Source organism: Ziziphus jujuba, chromosome 4, assembly GCF_031755915.1.
Source record: "Ziziphus jujuba cultivar Dongzao chromosome 4, ASM3175591v1".
NCBI classification, from domain to species: Eukaryota; Viridiplantae; Streptophyta; class Magnoliopsida; order Rosales; family Rhamnaceae; genus Ziziphus; species Ziziphus jujuba.
The window spans coordinates 10109426-10118355 of NC_083382.1; positions in this window are offsets into that span (position 1 = coordinate 10109426).

Below are 8930 nucleotides of genomic sequence, written 5' to 3' on the forward strand. Positions count from 1 at the left end.
TATCGCTTTCTTTTGCCATTTGAATTAAACATTATTACTTCTATTTAACATCAATTACAAATCACTTATTATACCTGGATTTGGTGTCATCATAAGCGCTCAATATTTCAAAATGACATATATGTACTTGGATTTGGTGTCATCATTAGTACTCATTATTTCAAAATGACTGCTCATTATTTCAAAACGACAGCATCACTGTTGCTTCGCCGGCTTGATTTAGGCTCATTGTTGGTGGGATTGCCATGAAATTTCACGACTGAGGTTAGCTTGAGATGGGCTTTCAAGTGGCTAGGCATATGGCATGAACGGTAGCCGAAAAAGATGAAAGCAGGCAAAACCTGGTTGGCAGCGTTAATGGGTCGGGTCAACTCAATTTGTAGGTTTTGGGTCTCCTATGGGCTTTGAGATTTTTTGGCTATTTTCTTAAATAATTTTTGAAGACATGGTTCCGCATATATATAGATTCTTAGATCACTAACAGATAAAAATTTAAATCTGGTTTGAATATTAATATTGTACTGATGTTTAAAAAATTTTTAGAATCATAACTTTCTAATTGTAACTCAAAATTAGACGTGCAGCCAATCTGTAAATTTGTATCGATAAGCTCTTTATTATAGTGTATCAATCAAATCAAAATTTTTGATCATTCAAAAAATCAAAATTGAGACTCATTAACAATTTAGTTGGCCAAACCTGATCAAAATTTCAAAATTCCAAAATTTTAAATATTTACTGGGATGGAGTGTAACATCATTGGTGTTCATTATTTCAAATGCGATGCATATCACTTATGTTTATAATTTATTTTCCTAAAAAAAAAAAGACAAAAAAGCAAATGATTTAGTATATTCCACATTTCCAAATATGACCCATAAATTAGGGAATTTAAAAAATTTTTAAATTTGTTTTGCATTATTAAACTTGGTTTATGATCAAAATAAGCCTTCATTGTGGAGCAAAGAGGTCAATGTATTAATTTCTCACCTTAATTAGAAGCACATGTTAGGAAAACTCTAGATCTGGCGCTGCCCCAATTGCCCTACGCCAAATATGTCCTTGAGAGATTTTTTTTGGGACGCAATCTGCCCTTGGGTTTGTCAACTTGCTATTTCTCGTCTTTAAAAACAATTTTCTTTAGTGGGTCTTTAAAAATCATTATTCGAGTCATTTATATATAAATGTTATATATATATATATATATATATATTTCAAGTCTTTAGAAGCCTTTTTTTAGTTGGTCTTTAAAAACCATTATTCGAGTCATTTATATATATATATATATAACTTTTATTCGAGTCATTTATATATATATATATAACTTCTGTCCTTGGCCGTCTTTCCCCCTATAATGTTATAAAAATTCTATAATCAATTATTTAGTTGGTAAATTTAAAGATCCTATATTTTCTTGAAGTCTTCGTTTAGATTGTTGTAAAATGATGAAAAATAAAAAACATAACAATAATAACGAAAACAATAATTAATTGAGACAGAGAACAACATCAAAGAAAAAGAAAAGAAAAGACAGACAGAAAGATAGGAAACATGTTATCTTTTTGACTTTATATAAAATTATGAAAGATAAAATATTGCTTTATGAGCAAAGCAACAAGTGCCCATTTTTTTAATTAAGAATTTGGTAATCAATTATTTGATAGTTTTTTAATGGTGTTAAATTGATATTGTCTTACATACATAGATATATAGATAAACCATTTAAAAGTTGTCAAATCATAGATATCAAAATTTTGATAAAAAAAATTTTAATCACTCTACATTTATCCTTGATATATAGTCACTCGATAAATATCAATATTGAACTAATATATATATATATATATATATATCTATATAATATATAAAAGAAGAAGAGTCAGTGTCACATGTTATCGTAATGTTTTTTTAAATTTTTTCGAAAATTATCAATAAAATAAAATATTATCTTTTGTTATTATTATTTATGGTCCTATTTAAATATTAATCAATACAAAAATTGAACAACTATTTAAAGCATGAGATTTTTTTTACTTTTTATAATTGTATTCAAAAATATATAAACTTTATTATTATAATCATTAAATATATATATATATATATATATATATATATATATATATATATGACATAGAGTTTTTCTATATATATAATAGATATAGAAACCAGCTAGCTGATGGAAAAAATTGATTGATTTTACGATTTTTGTTTTTGGTTTTTTTTTTCATTATTATTATTGTTTTTATTTTTTTCATTTTCTTAGGGAATTGTTGAAAGGAATGTTAGTGTGCGTGTCCTCCTCATGTCTCAGTTGAAACCTGAAGGGTAGGAGAGTGATCATGTGTAATGAGGGTAATTTGGAGAAATAATCTAAGTATATTATTATTGTTTTTTAAAATACTTTTTAAATGTTTAATTGGAAACTTATTTCCCCCAAAAAAAAAATTTTAATTAGAGACTTGGAGTTGTTAGAAAAAATTAAATATCTAATTAGAGAAAATAAAAAACACTAAAATAATTTTTTTTAAATTGATAAGATGATTTTTATAATCTTATAAAGTATTAATGGTATATACCACGTATTATTATAATATTTATACAAATGGTGGCATCATCAAGTTGTCAGGGCAATAGGCACAACACTGGACAGTAGTAGGCACTAAGTAGTATAGTAGTAAATAGTAACTTCTATGAACCATACTCGGCACATTTTATATGGAGCTTAAATCATTAATAACTTTGGTATTTTCATCTAATTCTTAAATTACTCTCTCATTTCTATTTTAAACCTTTCATATTTCTGTAAAAACTTATGTTTTTAGTTCTTTCAAATTTATCAATTATACAGTGATAATGGATAATTTTCTCAAATAGATCTTCTTAATTTTATAATCAAAACACGTCTAAAAAGATAGTTATAATAAAAAATATTTTAAAAAATAATAATCTATATATTAATATTTTTATTCTTTTGTTATATTTATTTTATGGGTAGATAATAAGATTTTATGTACAATGATTAATGATAAAATAGATCTTCTAATTTGTATAATTTATATATTAGCATCTTTATTCTTTTGTCATATTTATTTAATTATAAAATAATAAATTATCTTACAAGGCAAACTATATGTAACAATTAATAAATTACCTTATAAAGTAAAAAGTAAATAATAATAATAATAATAATAAAGGTAATTAAATTATATTATAAGGATTTAATATAGAAAAATTAATTATTTACAAAGAATAAAAAAAAAGATAGTCAGAATAAAAAAAATATTAAAAATAGATTTATTTTCTCTTTATTAATATCTTGGTTAGTTTATTACATTTATTTTATTGTAAAATAAAATGATTTTGTATATGGTAATTAATAATTATATTCCATACATTAATACATATACATATATAGATGTGCAATAAAAGAAATTTCAATATTATATATATAGATTTCAATAATGAAATTGATCTCCTTATTTGATCTTAATAAAATATATCTAACAATAAATGAATTATCTTATAAGGTTATATATAAATAATAATGGTAATAATAATTACAATAATAAATATAATTAAATTATATTATGAAGATTTAATATAGGTAAATTAATAAATTGCAATATCATAGTATATAGATTTCAATATCATAATATAATTAACTATTTGAAATTAATAATGATGATTCAATATTATAATATATAGATTTTAATAATGAAATTGATCTCCTTATTTAATCTTTTTAAAAGAGGGATGGTAACCATACAAGGTCAATTTTTAAGTTAATTCAAATAATAATAATAAAAACTTTTAATTTGGAATGATGGCTTAATTTTAGGAATTGATAAAAATTTACATTCATTATTCAGAATAATATTTGTATTTTTATAAAATTTGAAGGTCTTCATTTATAACTAGGTAATAAAGCAAGTGATCTTTAATTCCCAATCAAGTTTATAATAAAAATTATATAGTTAATTAATTGGATTCAATTTGAATATAATTAATTTTTAAAATCATCTATTACAGTTATATATTACGTGCATCGCATGGGATCAATACTAGTATATAATCAAACTCACATTAGATTGATTGATTTGATGGTTTGACCATCAAAATTTTCTTTATCAATAATCAAAATATTTTAAATTTTGTTTATAGTTTTTGTAGAGTTCGTTTTCTTTAAATATGATTTTAGTATATTAAAATATTCATATCAATTCATGTTAAACCATTAATTATTAAATTTTAAATTTCAAAACCTTTAAGTGATTATGGACTGATAAAAGAAAACTTTATGCTAAAACCAATTGACTTGATTTGAGTTTGAGAGCCTGATTTCAACATATCACAATAAAAATATTAAGATTTAAAATTCAATTATAGACAAAATATAGATTTAATCATATATTAAAACTTTACTAAGAAAAAGTGAATTTTGTAGGGATCCAAATAATGATAAATAAATTTTTTTTTTTTTTATAATTTTAGCTTTTAAAACAATTTCAATTGTAAAACCAAGTCGGCTTGATTAGCGTTTGACTGTATGTGCATATATATATATATATAAATATATATATTTTGTTAAGATTACAAGCATATAAATAAAGATTGACCTAGACAACAACAAAATACTAAAAACAAAGACTCACATGCATACAACAAAATATTAAAAAAACAAAGACCCACCTAATAGAGTTGTTATTGTAATTAGTAGAATTCTAGCATTGCCTGTGTGCCTATATATACACATTGCCATTTCCAAAGCTAGCATGTGGTAAATTAAATTTCCTTATAAACACTCGAAATCAAAGTTGAGAGAGAATCTGTTTTCGTACTAACTCAAAGAGAAAGAGATGGCACCCAATGTGTTTGGCGATCCCATCACCGACGAAACATTGAAGGCACTGCCTGAATATGCAAACAAGGAAATAACCACAACAGATAGGGCACAAGTTGCTCTGAGTCGGAAGCTTTCGCCGCCAGATTTTCCTGTAAAGGTGTTTGGATATATTTATAATGCTACCGGCACCCCTTAAAATATGCTTCCTATTATGATTGGGCCGGTCACGTTGAAGAAACCTTTCCATACCCTCAAACTATTGAAAATGGGCAGTGGGGATCCTTTTTGCATATTGGAGATTATCCACCAGGTCAAACTGGTGAGCGGAAATCAACTGCTGCTGTTATTTATGATGCAGATAACGGTCTCGTAGAAGGTCGCTCTAAGCGGGTTTTGGCATGGCACGCTGGAGTTTTTGCTCATAATAACAAGGTATTTTTTATTTAATTAATATGTATTATTTATTTATTTTGTGAATGCATATTTTTTTTCAAAAGTTTCATTATAGACTTTGTTAGGTTTAATTTTTGTCTCGCTTTAGGTCCTTTTGCTTGTCAAACTTCAGTCAATTTATATGTCATGGTGGTAAAACATAATGGCACCATCCACGCTTCTCTGTTGTCTGAGGAACTGGTTTATATATTTTACACAAAACGACAATTTTTAACATTTTGTTTTTTGTCTGCATAGACAAAAAAATCATTTGCCAAGGCCAACCATGATATTTCTTTTTATTGACTAATTCTCTTTTAAAACATCTATGACTCAGAAAAAATGCAAAACTGACGGGGCTAAAGTAAAAATTTTCATTATTATATATTATTATGGTTATTATTTTTAGCCATTCTCATTTATTATCCAAGCCAGCTTACCAATCAAAAAAAGAAAAAGACAAAAAGAAAAAAGAAGTTAATAAATTATTATTATTATTATTATTGTTTTATTCCAAAAGAAGTATCCCGCGGTATAGTTTAATAGTTTTATAAGACCATAAGATTATAAATTTACAAATTATATTTTCAACAAAAATTAAGTTGTGTTAATTGCTTAGGCCTTTACGACTTTCAAAGCCTATGGGACTTTTCCACCGAACTGGGAAGATGTTCGACAGAAACTGTTTGATTCGGATCACCAGAAAACTGACGCTGCCTATGGATTGAAAGCAACTGTGGCAATTACTGATGGAAACAACCCAACATTCCATGCGACAATTACTTTGGACCAGCCGTTGAGCAATGCATGAACCAAATATAGCATTTACTTGAGCATTCCAAGAAATGATTAAGTATAAGAATAAGGGTGTGAGATAGTCATCCATAGTGTGTGAATTTGCATTTTCTCAAGGATTTCAAGGTTCTTCTTATGATATTGTACTTTATTATAGGATCCCTTTGAAGAATAAAATATAGCTATAAATAATATTATGGTGCGTAAAAAAGAATAATAAAGCTTAGAGACAGCCATCTAAAGCATGTTTGCTTATTCTAAAAAATAAAATAAAGTGTGCTTTCCCAAGTTCCATCTTGTGATATTTTTTTACGTTTTTTGGATATACATGGTTAAATATTGTTAATATTATTGTTGTGCAACTAAATATGGAAATCAAATATCGTATTTATCACTAATTTTACCCAAATCAATTTTATTAACTTATGATGTCAGGACCTATCCAGAATCCCTTTTCGGAACCTAGACAAATCCTGATCTAGGAAGATCCTACCGAACCCTTCTATGGAAAATCCGGTAGCATCTGCCCTAAGGGTAAAACATGTCCCAAATTTACCTGCACGAAAATGCATTCTTATATACTACCACCTTATCTCTCACACTTTACTACAACTAAATTCCACAAATGGCAATACTTCGATAATAAATTAGATATTAAATATATATATACAACGGAAATAATTTACTAAGTAAGTAACCAAAATATACCATCATAGGTTCATGACCGCCCACACCACCCACTTAGTGCTGCAAATCTCAAATACATTTCATATCGTTTTAAAAATATACCAATGTGTAATATAGAAAGAAAGATAAATTAACCGCTATATCAACAATAATAATAATACCAACCATTTAATGCTAATAATGATATTAATATAACTCGTCCGAGGCTATCAACAGTCATCCCACATGCCCAAAGGCTATCATATAACCACACTTGTCCAAGGGCTGTCATACTTGCCCGATAGCTGTCACTTGCCCAAGGATTATCATGCTTGCCTGATGGCCATATTTCTCACCCATTGGTTGTGATACTTGTGCAACGCTACACTATGAAAATCACGATAATAATAATAAAATAAAAATAAATAATGACAATAATAATAAAATAATAATAATAATCATAATGATGATGATAATATTAGTAATAATGAGAATAATTGTAAACATAATTCTGATAAATAATAATTGTAATATTAATAACGAGAATAATATTAATAATAGTAATGACAATAAAAGCAATTAAGTATAATGCTAGAAAATCAAATTATGAATAGATAGAATAATACGAGATCAAATAATAATTTAAAATTCAAAAAGTATTATCAAATATACACTTGTATCAGGGGTGCAAACGATACCCTCCAACATGTTGCGCAATCCATGATTCCAGCTGTCACCAGCACCCTGTTACCAATACAATCCGGGATGGTTGCCTAGATTGGCCGTTCAATCCATTGGACTCGTAGGTAACATAGTGATGAGGCAAGCTTGTCATGGACCACATCGGATCGCTATCCCCGTATGGTGTGATATATACAAATATAACATATATATATATATATATATACAAAAGATACTTAATGCACAAACTATATACCAGTAGTGTCTTACGGTGCCCAGTGTCCCAAAGCACAGTTTGACAGGGAGGTTAAAGAGAGAAACCGCCATACGATCGCGTGGCGTCCCACCGCGCCGCTGCTTAAACCGTCATCCCGACCATGGAGGGGGACGACTATGGCCAATATCAAACTTGCCTGCCCTCGGTCTGATGGCAACTCACGGGAGACATTACAACCTGCGCGCTAATCACATCCATATCCATTTGCGCACTAATCATATCCACAACTACAGAACACCGGTACGTGTATGGGGCATCTAAAAACTATAATTTTTTTTATAGTATTATTAAAATAATAAGTTTCGATAAAATAAGATAAAATCAAATTTTTGAATAATTAATTAATTATATTTTTTGGAAATATTTTAAATAAATATTTTTCTTCAAATCCATAAAATAAATTTTCACCAAAACAATATAAAAATTCTTACAGAATTTAAATTACATAATATATTTTTATTATCACGGTAATTTAACACAATTAATTCCTCAATTTTCAGATCAATTTACAACAAATATCATTTAATCCACATATAATTTCACAACTTCACATATAAATAAGTATACAAAAATATATTCTAACAGATACCATACTCTCACAATAAAATTAACAATAATTTAATAAAAATTTAATAGCACCTTCAAAATTAACAGCTTCCCAATTTCAGAAATATTAATTCAACCCATATTTATGCAATTCAACACAATTTAACATCTTCAATATGAATAACAATTATTTAAATATTAAACAGTACATCTTTCAGACTACCATATTAAAATAATAATATTTTATCCAAAAATGGCATCTTTCAAAATACCCAATCATAATTCACAAATAAGGTACCTATAAGAAGCTAAAGAGACGAGAAATACGTACCGACTTCCGTTGGGCTCAAATCATCCGGTGGTTACCAAAGAATGGATGAAAAGATTCGGTCAACGTTCAACTTCTCATATCTCTCAAACAACAAGGAATTGAGCTGAATGGATCTCAAAATTGAGCTCAAAGGGTCCGAAAATAGTAGAAAAGAGTATCAATTTGGCTGGATCGCTGAAAAACCAACTTGCCATCGCCGACTATAGAGGCCCGATCCGGGTGCATCCGGCGACGTTCGGCCTTGTCTTTCCGGTTACCGATCACGTTTTCCACTGGCTTTCTATCAGTCTGGCGCGTGTTGTTGTCCGGTGGCTAGAAGAGATGCAGCAAGGAGAGACCGACGGGAGGAAGAAGAAAGA